Source organism: Vicia villosa, linkage group LG3 (assembly GCF_029867415.1).
Source record: "Vicia villosa cultivar HV-30 ecotype Madison, WI linkage group LG3, Vvil1.0, whole genome shotgun sequence".
Classification (NCBI taxonomy): Eukaryota; Viridiplantae; Streptophyta; class Magnoliopsida; order Fabales; family Fabaceae; genus Vicia; species Vicia villosa.
Window position 1 is genome coordinate 185398883 of NC_081182.1, and position 16177 is coordinate 185415059.

At 37.0% G+C, this 16177-nt stretch overlaps 1 pseudogene; it reads right to left on the reverse strand.

Moving 5' to 3' along the window:
* Nucleotides 1-10947: 10947 nt before the first annotated feature.
* On the reverse strand, nucleotides 10948-15957 carry LOC131659524 (uncharacterized; annotated as a pseudogene).
* Between the last annotated feature and the right edge of the window lie 220 nt (nucleotides 15958-16177).

Genomic DNA, 16177 nt, shown 5'->3' on the forward strand with positions numbered 1-16177 from the left:
AATCAGAAGATGGGAACGCATCTCCCTCTGCCCCTCCTGCCAATCCCGCGCGATACCCTCTCAACAACAACAATAGCAATCGCGGCAACAACAACAATCGCGGTAGAAACGGTAACCGCGGTAACAAGGGGAGGAACTTTGGTAGAGGTGGTCGTGGTAACAACGGCGGCGGTAGCTCAAGTGGTGGACATAGTCAGTATCCTCAATGGCAGCAACAATTTCCTTGGCAACAACAATGGAAACAATACCCTTGGGCTCCTCCTCCATGCCCTTACCCATCTTATTGGGCTAAACCCAATGCTGGCCCAAAACAACAACAATCTGGTATTCTTGGACCAAAACCCCAACCTGCTGCCTTTGCTGCCACTGGACCAAGCCCGACAGATATTGAAGCGGCTCTTCACACTCTACATCTTGCTCAGTCTGACCCATCCTGGTATATGGACACTGGAGCAACATCGCACATGACAGCTACAACTGGTAATCTCTCTTCTTATTTTAATTTGAGCAAAAATAATAGTATTATCGTAGGAAATGGCCATTCTGTTCCGATTCATGGTTTTGGAAGTGCTAACTTACCTCCCCCTCATCCTCCTCTAGCTTTATCAAATGTCCTTCATGCACCGAAATTAATTAAAAATTTAATTTCCGTTCGTAAATTCACTACCGATAACCATGTTTCCGTTGAATTTGATCCGTTTGGCTTTTCTGTGAAGGATTATCAGACGGGGATGGTTCTAATGAGATGTGAAAGTCAAGGCCAGCTTTATCCTATCACCAACATCACCAAAAATAAGACTGTTTTGCCTTCCGAGTTTGCAGCTTTATCTACTTCTGTTTGGCACGACCATTTGGCTCACCCGGGAGCATCTATTTTAGATTCTCTTAGAAAAAATAAAATGATTGATTGTATTCCCAATTCAAAAATAAACTCCACTTTTTGTCACTCTTGTCCGCTTGGTAAACATGTTAAAATGCCATTTATTGATTCACATAACTCTACTTTTATGCCATTTGATATATTACACAGTGATGTATGGACATCTCCCGTATTGAGTACTTCTGGTCATAAATATTACGTGCTCTATTTAGATGATTATTCGAATTTCTTGTGGACTTTCCCAATTTCACACAAATCGCAAGTTTTTCCAAATTTTGAAAATTTAAGAGCCTATATTAAAACTCAATTTCATCGGGAAGTTAAAAATATTCAATGTGATAATGGTAGAGAATATGTCAATGGTCCCTTTCAAAAACTCTGTGAAGCAAATGGAATTTCATTTCGTTTCTCGTGTCCTCATACTTCTTCTCAAAATGGCAAAGCTGAACGAAAAATCCGTTCTATTAATAATATAATTCGGACTTTACTAATTCATGCTTCTTTACCTCCAAATTTTTGGCACCATGCTCTACAAATGGCAACATATTTACTGAATATTTTACCAAATAAAAAGTTAAAATATCAATCACCTCTCAAAATTCTTTTTCAAAAAGATCCATCCTACACTCATCTACGAGTTTTCGGTTGTTTATGTTACCCTCTTTTTCCATCAACCACTATAAATAAACTTCAATCTCGTTCCACCCCATGTGTCTTCTTAGGATATCCTTCAAATCATCGTGGGTACAAATGCTATGACTTATCCCTAAATAAAATCATTGTCTGTCGCCATGTCGTATTTGATGAATCAGAATTTCCTTTTTCAAAGATGCACACTCTCAAACCAACCAATTACCAATTTCTTGATGATGAAGTGTCACCTTACATACACCACTTTATCACACAACCTAGACCAGATCCAACAACACCAAACATCACTCAACAAAACTCTCCATCGCCTGCTCAACTAGGACCGGCCCCAACTCCCCCTCAACCGGCCCAAACTTTGCCTTCCACATCTACTCCACTAATTATACCAATTCCAGCCATTTACCAATCCACCGTTAGCTCTGACAACAAACCAGTTACGAGGAGCCAACATGGCATTTTTAAACCCAACCAAAAATACATAAATCTCCACACCGAAGTCACAAAATCTCCTCTCCCTCGTAACCCTGTGTTAGCACTAAAAGACCCGAATTGGAAAATGGCTATGGATGATGAATACAATGCTCTGATTCAAAATAAGACGTGGGATTTAGTGCCCCGTCCACCTGATGCAAATATTATTCGTTCTATGTGGATTTTTAGGCATAAAGAAAAATCTGATGGTTCTTTTGAGAGGCATAAAGCCCGACTTGTAGGTAACGGTGCAGGTCAACAGGTTGGCATAGATTGTGGAGAGACTTTTAGTCCGGTTGTCAAACCATCCACCATCCGTACAGTACTCAGTATTTCCTTATCTAAAGCATGGAAAATTCATCAGTTAGACGTCAAGAATGCCTTTTTACATGGTGAACTCAAAGAAACAGTGTATATGCATCAACCTTTGGGCTTTAAGGATCCAAATCTTCCTCATCATGTTTGCCGTCTGCGAAAATCTTTGTATGGGCTCAAGCAAGCTCCAAGAGCATGGTACAAACGATTTGCAGATTATGTATATTCTATCGGATTCTCTCAAAGCAAGTCAGACAACTCTCTTTTTATCTACCGAAAAGATACACACATGGCCTATCTTCTTCTTTATGTGGACGACATCATTCTCACTGCGTCTTCTGATGATCTTCGCAAGTCTATAATATCGCAACTCAGTTCTGAATTTGCTATGAAAGACTTGGGACCACTAAGTTATTTTTTGGGTATTGCAGTTACTCGACATGATGGTGGTTTGTTCTTATCTCAGAAAAAGTATGCAGATGAAATTCTTGAGCGAGCAGGCATGTCATCATGCAAATCATGTCCCACTCCGGTTGACACTAAACCGAAGCTTAGCGCCAAGACTAGCACTGCCTATGAAGACCCATCATTATACCGTAGCCTTGCCGGTGCTCTCCAATACCTCACTTTCACAAGACCCGACATTACATATGCGGTACAACAAATATGTCTTTTTATGCATGACCCCATGGACGATCACATGCACTCTCTTCGACGCATTTTGCGTTACATTCAGGGAACAAGTCACTATGGTTTACATCTCTATCCATCATCCACTACATCGTTGATCTCTTACACAGATGTTGATTGGGGAGGATGCCCCGACACTAGACGCTCTACCTCCGGATATTGTGTTTTCCTTGGAGACAACTTGCTATCATGGTCGTCCAAACGTCAACCCACATTGTCTCGATCCAGTGCTGAAGCTGAATATCGTGGAGTTGCCAATGTCGTCTCTGAGTCATGTTGGTTACGTAACCTACTTCTCGAACTACATTGTCCGATACACAAAGCTACTATGGTGTACTGTGACAACATTAGTGCCATATATCTTTCTGGGAATCCTGTTCAACATCAACGTACAAAACACATCGAGATGGATATTCACTTTATACGTGAAAAAGTAGCTCGTGGACAAATACGTGTCTTGCATGTTCCCTCGCGCTATCAAATTGCAGATATATTCACCAAGGGGCTTCCCTTAATACTCTTTCAAGATTTCCGAGACAGTTTAAGCGTACGCCAACCTCCCGCTTCAACTGCGGGGGTGTGACAGAACATGACAGCATACACTATATTTGGAACAAATATTGTACACTTATGAGATAATAGTCATAGAATATTTACATCCATTAGGCATAATTAGACATAAGTAGTTTTCCTATTATACATTTATAATTCCTGTATATATTACATGTTGATAATCAATAAAGATGATCGAAATATTTTCCTATAGGGCCAATTACTTGTTGTGTCAGTGGGTCCTTCTTAAGGTGTTATTTTAAAAGTAGATGTGAGAGAGGCTAAGCAATCAACTGTTTCACTTCTGCCTTTTGAGAATAGAACAAGGGGATGAGTGGTTCTATAACATGGTGAGGAGTTAATGTGTTATTAGCATGGCACAGTGGGTGTTCTAAGATATGGTCTCGCTTGTATTTTCATAAATTAATTATAATTAGCTAAACATGCTAACGTTTATGGGATGTTGTCTAATGAATTTTTTTCAATTAATATTTTATTTATATATATAACTTTTTTAAGGACAAAAAAGAAAGTAGTATGAAAATATTAGAGACTAAACATGAAACCTTTTATATATATATATATATATATATATATATATATATATATATATATATATATATATATATATATATAAATAAGGTTTTATGTTTAGTCTCTAATATTTTCATACTACTTTCTTTTTTGTCCTTAAAAAAGTTATATATATATAAATAAATATTGAGGTTCAATTTTCAATTTGTAATAAATAATGGGATCTAGTTAAAAATATATGTTAGGTTATAAATGCAAATATTTGTTTCTTTACCTATTACTTGAATAGTAGGTCACCCATAATCAATCTTAATTATTGAATTTTTTATTATTAAATCAATGATAACTTTAATAGTTCACCATGATGAAGAAGTAAATTAAGTTCACCATTCTATCCTTCACCAATTTCAAGATGGGAGCTCTGACTTGATTCAAAATAGAAAAGTAACATTTCAACAACTGCCGCCGAGGAATAAATAATTATGGCAGGGAGTGAAGAAGGCAACATGAAAGGACACTTCTCGACAACAATGAATAGTTGTTTTTTAGTTGTAAGTTTGTAGTTTCTTTTTCTGTCGCACGGGTACATTTATTTGATATTATATATATAATTTGTTTAAATATTTATAATATTAAATGATAAATATAATTGTATAAAGAATAATGATATTCATGCATTTGCATAGGTTAGAATAATTTGTATTGTGACTTTATACTCAAATATTGAAAGCAATATTTATAAAAAAAATTGCGTGAATTTAACTAATCGTGTCCCGTTACAAATTTATTTATTATGATATAGATTTTATTTAAATAAACATGTAGATATTTTATTGATAGTACCCCGTGAGAAAAATAAAAATTTTGACGTTTGAAAATAAGAATTTTGTGTCTCAAACAAAAATAATTGCTAATTAAAATAAAATTTGTATTTCGATGATAGTTTTCAGTGAGAAAATAGAAATATTGACATTTGAAAATATTTTTTTAATAATTATGAATAATTTTGACATTTGAAAAAAATATTTTTAATAATTATGTTAATTTAGTTTATTAATTTATTTATGTTTAAAAAATAAAATAAAAAAGAGAAAATTGAGAGAGAGAAATGAGCTTATAGCTTATGTCTTATGTCTTATAAGCTCATATGATAATTTAGACCTGTTTGGTAACGGTCTTTTCATCACGACCTTATAGCTTATTTTACTAGCTTATAGCTTATTTTCCAGACGCTATTTCAAATAGCGTTTTAGCTTATGTCTTATAGCTTATCATTTTTTCTTCTTTTTTTATCCTTATTATTTTAATTAAAATCCATTTTTAACCCTTATAATTTATTTTAATTTAAAATAAAATAAATATATATTAAATATCTTTTATGTCATTTTACATTTATAAGTTAATTGAACCGTTAATTTTACCAAACACTTCAATTAGCTTATAAGTTATTAGTCTCAACCATCCGCTATAAGCTATAAGTCATCAATCATCAGCCATCAGTCATAAGCTATAAACTATCAGCTAGTTTATCAGTCAACCGCTATTTTTACCAAACAGACCCAATATTGGAGAGAGAAAAAGAAAATGATAATTTGAAAAGTGAAAGATTGTGGGACATGTGTTGCATTTTGGTTTGTATGGAAGTTGAATAAAATAGTTGGATTATGAAAAGACAATAAATTCCTTTTTACTTTGTAAATTGTTGATACAATAAGGATAATTTGGGTAGAATGGTGAATTTCTTTTTTAATAGCTTGATAGTAGAGTAGATTTTTGCCATGGTTATATGTTAGGTGTAGGATATTCCTTGAGTCATAGGACAAGGGGGCCTCCTTAACAGGTTAAATAAAGGGAAATATTGCCTGTTTATTCATTATTCTGCTAGCCTTTTTATAGCAGTTCCATACAATTAGGGTTACATTTGATCAATCAATCCAATGGTTCTCCTAGATTATAGGGATTGCTACTAGATTCTAACAAAATATCCTAACAGAATTTTACTAACAGCTAGATTTGCTGAGCTGGTATCCTTCTAGAATCCTAGGATACTGATAAATAAACTCCAGCTGTCCTATTTCTTCAAACATAGTTGTTGAGGTACTTGGGCCTGTTTTTCATGCGATCCGAGATTCTCTTCTTGGGCTGTTGTGCTGCAGTGGTATTGGGCTCTGCACTGTTGTTGTGGCTGGTAATTGATATTGGGGTGTTAACATTACCTTGGGCTGGGAAAATCACCTTGTCCTCAAGGTGAAATGATTCACAAATTTGAGGCCAAGATTCCCAACTGGTGTCTTCAGGATTGAGGCCTTGCCACTGGATCAATACCATGCGAGTAGGTGGGGTGGTGGAATCGTTCCACTTGGAGTCTATGATGGAAATTGGTGTAATGAGTGGATGGTTTTCAGTGGAAGTTGGGGGCAGGGAAGGTGTGATTGAATCAATTGGTCCGTGCTGAGGTTTGAGGAGGGAACAGTGGAAAACTGGGTGAATTTTTGAGGTGGGGGGAAGGTCCAATTTGTATGCAACTGGTCCTATTCGTTGGAGGACTTTGAAAGGGCCATAGAATCTTTGGGATAGTTTGGTATACGAAGATGATGAGGCTGATGTTTGACGATATGGGCGAAGTTTGACATATACCCATGAATCGACTGCATAAGAGGCATCACGCCTTTTGGTATCAGCAAACTGTTTCATACGGTTCTGAGCTTTAGATAGTATTTGCTGGAGTTTGGTAATGAGTTGTTGGCGACGGGATAGTATGGAGTCGACGGCTTCAACTGTGGATGAACCGAGTATATAGCTTGGGATGTTGGGAGGTGGCTTTCCGAAAGTAATTTCGAAGGGGGAAAATCCAGTTGAAGAGTGAACAGAAGTATTGTAGGACCATTCAACAAGAGTGAGGTAAGAATACCAATGCTGAGGGTGCTTGTGGACAAATGAACGGAGGTATTGTTCCAATACTCTGTTGAAAACTTCGGTTTGGCTGTCGGTTTTGGGGTGATAAGAGGTACTCATTCTGAGTTTTGTACCACAAATTTTGAACAGTTCACGCCAGAAACGGCTAATAAAGATGGGGTCACGGTCAGAGACTAGACTTCGAGGAAATCCATGGTGTTTGCATACCATGTCCATGAAAAGTGATGCTACTTTGTAAGCTGTAAAGTGAGAAGGTAATGCTCCTAAGTGAACGCCTTTAGAAAATCGGTCCACTACCACTAGGATTACCGAGAAACCATGTGAGGGGGGCAGGCCAGTAATGAAGTCAAGAGAAAGGTCTTCCCATATATTTGTTGGGATTGAGAGTGGTTGAAGTAGTCCTACTGGTTTCTTTGTGATGTGTTTGGTTTGCTGGCAAATGTTGCAGTTGTTGATGAATGTTTGGACGCTCTGTTTGAGTTTTTCCCAAAAGAAATTGGATTTGAGTCGTGCCAAAGTTTTATTGATGCCCATGTGCCCCCCTAAAGGAGTAGAGTGAAACTCCTCTAAGAGTTGAGTACAAAAGGGGCTTTGGTGATCCAACCAGATGCGGTTTTTGTAAATTATCAGTCCTTGGTGGATTTTGTAGTCTGGAAATGAGGATGGGTTGGTTTGTATTTGGTTAAGTAGTGTGTGGAAAGTTTGGCTGTTTTGTAAAGAGTGGCGAAGGTGATCCAGAAAGAGGAAGTGAGGAATAGAGAAAGAAAGATGCGTACCTGGGCCTTCGGGAGCTCTTGATAGCGCGTCAGCGACTACATTACTCTTTCCTGTTTTGTATTGAATGGAGTAATCGTAGCCGAGGAGTTTAGAGAGATATATGTGTTGTTCGGGTGTTTGTATAACCTGTGAAAGGAGGTCCTTGAGACTCTTGTGATCGGTAAAGATGGTGAAGCGGTGTCCTAAGAGGTATTGGCGCCATTTTTTGACAGCAGATGTTATGGCATGTAATTCTCGGACATATGTGGAGGAACGCTGTAGTTTGTTGCAGAAGGGTTGGCTGAAGAATGCGATGGGGTGAGATCTTTGCATGAGTACTGCACCCATGGCTGTGCCGGAAGCATCAGTTTCAATGTCAAAGGGTAAGGAGAAATCTGGTAATGCAAGTGTTGGGGTTTGGGTCATGGCGCTTTTGAGTTTGGCAAATGCAGATTGAGCTTCTGTGGACCAGATGAAAGCATCCTTGCGTAATAATGCGGTAAGGGATGCAGCAATAGAAGCGTAGCCCTTAACGAATTTGCGATAGAATCCTGTGAGACCAAGGAATCCGCGGAGGGCTTTAATGGATGTTGGTTGTGGCCATTCAACCATAGCTTGTATTTTGGATGGTTCTGGTTGAACCCCAGAGATGGAAATAATGTGACCAAGGTAGACAAGTTGTCGTTGGGCAAAAGAGCACTTGGAACGTTTGAGGTAGAAGTGACCATCGAGTAGCTTGTGAAAGACTTGTTCCAAATGGTTGAGGTGAAGTTCTAGTGAGAGGCTGTAGACAAGGATGTCGTCGAAAAAGACGGTAACAAATTGGCGTAGGAAAGGTTGTAGGAGTTCGTTCATGGCTGCCTGGAACGTGGATGGTGCATTACAGAGGCCGAAGGGCATAACCCGATATTCGTAGTGGCCTTGGTGTGTACGAAAAGCGGTTTTAGCTATGTCGTCCTCATACATTCGAATTTGGTGGAATCCTTGTCTCAAATCTAGTTTGGAGAACCAGGAGGCGCCACCCAATTCGTCTAACAGTTCGTCGATTGTTGGCATTGGAAAACGATCTCTGATGGTGATGGAGTTAAGTGCTCTATAATCGACGCAGAATCGCCAAGATCCGTCCTTCTTTTTCACGAGCAAAACCGGTGAGGAGAAAGGGCTCTGGCTAGGCCGAATAAGTTCTTGCTGAAGCATTTCTTTGACTTGGTGTTCAATTTCATTTTTTTGAGAAAATGGATAACGATATGGTTTGACTGATACAGGGGAAGATGAGGGTTGAAGGTGGATGCGATGGTCGGAGGTACGTGACGGGGGTAAGCCAGGGTTAGGATTGAATATTTGGGAATATTGTTGGAGAATTTTGTTGATAGCAGGGATTGGATGTGGGTCGGGTAGGTTTTGTTGTGTTGTTAGGTCAGTGGGTTGGAGCATTTGAATATGAAAAAATTCTGAGGCTGAATGAGTTTGGACACAACGTTTTAGTTGTTGGGCCGAAATGGCTGTTGGGCTTTGGGTTGCATCAGCTTGTAATAATATGAGGGTGTTATTATATGTGAAGGAAAGTGTGAGTGTAGAATAGTCCATAAGGACTGGGCCCAATGACTTAAGCCATGGAGCACCGAGAATAATATCTGCACCGCTTAGAGGAAGAACGTAGAAATCCACGGTGAACAAGTGGGATTGAAGGGTCAGTGCCACGTTGCTGCATAAGCTCTGGCATTCAAGCAGGTGTCCGTTAGGAACCATTACTTTAAGAGTGTTAACTGTAGTGGGAGGAAGATTCAAGAATTTTGCCACACGACTCTGAATAAAGTTGTGCGTACTACCACCGTCGATGAGAACGGTAACAGAATGGTTAGCAATCTTTCCGATGATCCGTATAGTGGCGGTGGCTGCGGAGCCGGAGAGTGCGTGCAGGCTGATGTGTCCATCTAATTGGTTTATGTCGTCAAGGTTGTGGTCAGAATCGTGGGGTGGTTCGGGTGGTGGTGTCAGCTGTTGTTCATCTACTTCTGGGTCGTCGGAAATGAGCAAGAAGAAGCGGCCTTTACATTTGTGGCCAGGGATAAAAGTTTCGTCGCAGTTATAACAAAGACCTTTTTCTCTTCTAGAGGAGATTTCCTCCGGCGATAGTTTGCGGAACTGAATACGAGGGGTGGTAGGGTTTGTTTAAGGAAAATTTGTGGGGATGGTGGTGGCTGTTTGTGTAGGAGGATGGGTGGCTTTTTTAAAACCGCGACGGCGTTCATCTATTTTATCTTCTTGGATTTTGGCTAAAGCGGTGGCTTGGGAGAGGTTGTGGGGTTGTAAGGCTTGAACCTCACGTCGAATCTCGGGTGAGAGGCCTGAGATAAAGCAGCTGAGAATGAAAGGGGGTGGTAAGCCAACGATTCGATTAGCAAGTCGTTCGAAATCGTTTAGGTATTGGTTCAGGGATCCACGTTGTGTTAGTTTGAAGAGGGATTGGCTGGGATCGTCGTAGTAGCTGGGAGCAAATCTGGTTTCAAGAGCTTGTAACAATTCAAACCACGTAGTGACGAGACCATTACGAAACATGTATTGATACCAGCTTAATGCCGGACCCTCCATGTAGAAGGAAGCGACAGTGAGTCGTTCCTCTTCCGGTGTTCTATGGTAGTCGAAAAATTGGTTGATTTTAAAGATCCAGCCCATGGCATCTGTGCCATTAAAGCGTGGAACTTCAAGTTTGATGTGAGGCGAGGGTGTGGTGGTGGTGGTGGTGGTGGTGGTGTGGGTGGTTGAGTGGTCAGAGTGGCTAATTGGTTGAGGATGAGGTCAACTTTTTCTGACAAATCATCAAGTCTCTCTGCATTTGTAGGTCTGGCTGCCATGGAAAGGTGAGGGAGGATCGATGAAAGCACCAAATTGTTCGGTGTAGGATATTCCTTGAGTCATAGGACAAGGGGGCCTCCTTAACAGGTTAAATAAAGGGAAATATTGCCTGTTTATTCATTATTCTGCTAGCCTTTTTATAGCAGTTCCATACAATTAGGGTTACATTTGATCAATCAATCCAATGGTTCTCCTAGATTATAGGGATTGCTACTAGATTCTAACAAAATATCCTAACAGAATTTTACTAACAGCTAGATTTGCTGAGCTGGTATCCTTCTAGAATCCTAGGATACTGATAAATAAACTCCAGCTGTCCTATTTCTTCAAACATAGTTGTTGAGGTACTTGGGCCTGTTTTTCATGCGATCCGAGATTCTCTTCTTGGGCTGTTGTGCTGCAGTGGTATTGGGCTCTGCACTGTCAGTAACTCCAGCATTGTTGTTGTGGCTAGTAATTGATATTGGGGTGTTAACATTATATGTGACATACAAGTATAAAATGTCATATATTTTAATATTGATTCAGGTCTATTCGATAAGAAATGAAAGCTTATTGATTTATCAAGCAGCTTAATACAGATAAGAAAATATGGTTTCTATGTTGAGGTAACTTGATCTGATGAACTTTCATTAGTAATTATCCTAAACATGTGATATATGAATCAATTAAAGCAAAGAAAGAATTTACATCATTTGTTTTTTTTATTACTTTGTATTCACAATTTGACAAATGAAATTAGTGAAGATATTGATCAAGTTATCATGGATTTAGAGTGCCTATATACAAACAGTAAAAAACTAATGGACTCGATTTAGTGCAAGGTTGCTATATTTAAAACTTTAATTGTCTAGTATAGTGAGGTTTAGTGTCAGAATCTAGTAAATACTAGGTTGGTTTGTCCTAGGAAAGAAGAAGGGTTAATAGTAATTCACCCCTTACGCGAATTTTGTTTTTCCCTCTTTATCTTTTGGCAACGGTTTTTTCAAGAAAACCGTTGCCAAAACATGCCTTTGGCAATGGTGAGGGGTAAACCGAAACACACTCGTATTACAGGGGAGTAAACTACTATTAACCCAAAGAAAAATCTAGTAACTATTTGGTGTTTTTTAACAGTATGTTCTAGGGCTTATCGTAATGAACTGGTTACCAAGGTTACTTGGCTATTATAGCAGGTACAAAGATAACATAAGAGATGTCTCATTTTGCTTCAGCAACATGCATAAAAATAACATAGATGGTGGACATGCGTACACTTTAAAATTTATCATCCTTAAGCTTGTACTTTTCCAATATGTTACTATTTCACTCTATGAATTGAGCTTTTTAACTTTCTACCATGAAAATTTAAGATAGAGAAAATGACTTGTAGCAAAGTAAGAAGCGTGAGTAAAATTTTCTAAGCCGCGTGAAATCAATTTTAAACTTTTATGTGTTACGGCATGTAAAAGAAACATGTATTTATGTTGTAAAGTTACTTGTATACAAAAAAAATTTTGAAAAATAGTATGATATTTCCCAATATTTCCTATTATATCAGGCACTATAATACATTGATAAAAAAAAAATTGTTTCAATATGCATTTCGCCATACTAGATGACTAGTATAAACCAATCTGAATCATGTATCTACTTCAATTTTTACCATACCGGTAGCAACAACGCCGGTAAAATAGGTGTCAAATAAGTGTTATATGTTAAAAAAATAGGTGTTGAATCTTTGTTTTACACTAGTGAAAATTCTTGTGACATGTTTTGTTCATATCGTTGTAAGCCTTTTTTTTTAACGTTACAATGTTGGATATGAAAAAAAAAAGTAATAAAGATGACTATTGCTAGCTTTTGACTCTCTTATTGAACTAAAAAAATTCTTTCTACAATAAGCTTTCTTGTATTTTTCAATATTGAATGATACTATGATTCACTGAAACTTTGGTCAATCAAGCTCCTCTAAGAAGTTAGGCATTACAATCTCTTTGTGACTTAGCATAGCTACACACTGTTATCATATATTCTTCATTCAACTATCCATCTCATTAGTATTAGAGGTGGCAAAACGGGCCGCCCGCCCCGCCTAATGCCCACCAAAAAGCGAGCGGGATGAACAAGCCCGCCAAGTAAAATGCACATAAAAATCATGTCCGTCCCACCAAGGTGGCGGGTTGGCTGGCGGCGGGGTTGCCCGCCTATTTTTTTATTTTTCTTTTATTTTTTTAATAGATTAATAGTCTTTTTTACCTTTCAATTAAAATTTTCACTTATTTTTAAAACAATTTTTTATAAAGCATCTTTTAAATAAATTTTACCTAAAAAAATATTGCATATATTTACAAATATATGTATAAAATAAAACCATCAAGAACTTGAATTACTAGAATTAACTAAAAACTAGCGGACTTATGACGACACGAGCTTAAAAAAATAAGTGATGCGGGCTTTAGCGGGCGGCATGTTTTGGCGGGGCGAGCTTAGGCGGGTAGCGGGTTTTGGCGGGGTGGACTTTGGTGAGCGGCGGGCACAAAATCCCAACCTAATCCGCTATTTTTTGGCGGGTACGCGGGCCGGTCCAACGGGCAACCGCCCGTTTTGCCACCCCTAATTAGTATCATATAATCACGCATTATTATTATTACATCTTTTTCATTTAAGCATACATGATTATTACATCTTGTTCATTCAAGCACTCGTTATTATCTTCTTTGTGTAATCACACATTACTATCACTTCTTTTTCATTCAACCATACACTATTATCATATATTCTTCATTCAACTACTCATTAGTATCATATATTTTTCATACAATCACACATTATTATCACTTTTTTATTCAAGTATACATTATTATCAGGGACGGAGCCAGGAATTTTAAGTAGTGGGGTCAATATAAATATATATTATATATAAATCAATAAATAAAACATTTCATTTTCAAAAATATAAATTTACATCATAATTGTTCTCTACGATTTTTCATATTTTGAAAATGTTGAATGATTTTCTCATTTTCAACATCAACAAAAATATCTCTTTCAATATAAGTAACTAAGCAATCATTTAACCATTCATCACCCATGCGATTTCGCATCCGATTCTTGATAATATTCATAGCAGAGAAAGCTCTTTCAGCTGTTGCAGTTGCCACCGGTAATATTAGAGATAACTTTAAAAGCAAATAAACCAATGGGTAGACAACATGTTTTTTTGTCTCTACAAGCTTGATAGAAAGATCACTAATCCCTTATAATTCTGAAAATTCATTGTCATAGCTTACATCTAAGAAATAGTTTTCAAGCTGATAATCTAGTGCCAATAATTCAACTTGAGAAAACTCTGAAGGATAAAACTGAGCTAAACGGATTAACCTCTCCTTATCAAACGCAGAAAATGAACTTCTTGGACTAAAACATGCTACACAAAGAAGCAGATCATTATTCACTTCAGTAAAACGATTATTCAACTCTTGAAGTTGTCGATCGATCACTTCATAAAACAATTGAACTTGAAAATGATGTAAATTAGATACTTTCTCCATTTTTCTCTTTGACTTTTTTTGTGCTGGTTGAAAAGCGTCATCCATGTTTGGAATATCAATATCATTATGCTCGCAAAATAATGAAACATCAGTCAACAAAGAATTCCAACCATTATCTCTTATATCTTGCAGTCTTATTTTGGATACTTTTACTAACTTCATAGCATTTACAATATCTTGATCACTTCTTTGTAATGCTTGAGATAAATCATGTGTAACTCCTAAAACATTTTTCATCAAGTGCAAGATGAAAATAAATTCAAAAGATTGCATATAATTCATTAGAATCAGTGTTTCACCTTTTTTATCTAAATCACTACTATCTTCCTCAACCATTTCTAACACATCAATCATAGAAGAGAATAGAGAAACTATACTAAGTAATGTACCATAATGTGAGTTCCATCTTGTTTCCCCCGCCTTCTTAATTGTAATTTCTTGATTCAAGCCACGCCCACTAGAGATTTCTCCTTGTTGCAATGCTTCTTTCACATTTGTAGTTTGACTTTCACGAAGAATATCTCGGTGCTTACATGATGCTCCAACAACATTAGACACATTAGCAACCAAATTAAAAAATAGAGAAATTTTAGAATGTTTTTTTGCTAATGTCACGAGAGCTAATTGGAGTTGATGGGCAAAACAATGAATAAAAAAAGCAGAACTATTCTCTTTTAATATCAAGCTTTTTAGACCATTGTATTCACCTTGCATATTACTTGCTCCATCGTATCCTTGTCCACGTATCCTTGATAAACTTAATCCATATTTCGCAAATAATGACTCCAAAGCCAATTTCAGTGTTAGAGAGCTAGTATTTGATACATGAACAACACCAAGAAAACACTCAATAACTTTCCCTTCATTATTCACATAACGTATAACCACAACCATTTGCTCTTTCACTGATATATCACGAGATTCATCAATTAAAATAGCAAATAAATCATCTCCAAGATCATCAAGTATAACTTGTGTGGTGACACTTGCAGCAGCTTTAACAATATCCTTTTGAATATCAGGAGATGTTAACTTAAGATTTCCACGACAATTTTTCCAAACCTTATAAATAGGTTCATTGTGGTTAACAAGAAAGTTCATAAGTTCAAGAAAATTTCCCTTATTTCTAGATGAAATTGACTCATCATTACCACGAAAAGCTAAACCTTGAGCTAATAAAAATCGAATGCAATCAATTACACCGGTCAAATGAATTCGATAATCCTCTTTAGCTTGATTGGATTGTTTACACAAGACACCTTCAATATGTTGCTTTTGTTTCATTAGGGCTTGACAATTTCTCCATGCTTGATTATGAGAGCTATTTGTATCTCCAAGATGAACTCGAAACCATTCACTTTTTTTCCAATTTGTAAAGCCTTCTGTTATAAAGGCATCACCACAACCTGTATGTTCTTCTACATGTGACCTCATAAGATAACAACATAAACAATATGCAGCATCCTCACTTTGACTATATTCCAACCAATTGCCATATTTTAAATACCAATCTGAATTAAACTTACGTAATGTATCTCCAAATTTTCTTTGTGGAAAATTAATCTCTTTTGGTTGACAAGGACCCTTTTGCAAATAATATCTTCTAATTTCATCTCTATCACTTGGATGATAATCTGACATTTTTGGCCTTAAACCGGGATCATTAGGAAGTTTTTCCAATTCAAACTCTAAAAATCTTTTTTTCAAAGGGGGACCCGATTTGATGCTTCCACTTTCATTAAGTGTTTCAGGATTAGAAGTTGATGATTGCTCTGTTGATTTTCTTTTGAAATACTTTTCCATTGCATATTACTAAAAATTAAAAAAAAAAAGGAAGAAATAGCACAATTAAAATTATATTCAAAATCAATTCATATTAATAATAGTATAAAGTTGATACACACAACAATTTCAAATAAGAACTAGAAAACTCTAATAAATTTTCCACCATTAACACAATCTCAAACTCAATAAGGTAATAATATATTTTCACTCTTATCATAGTAATAAAAATAAATTATAA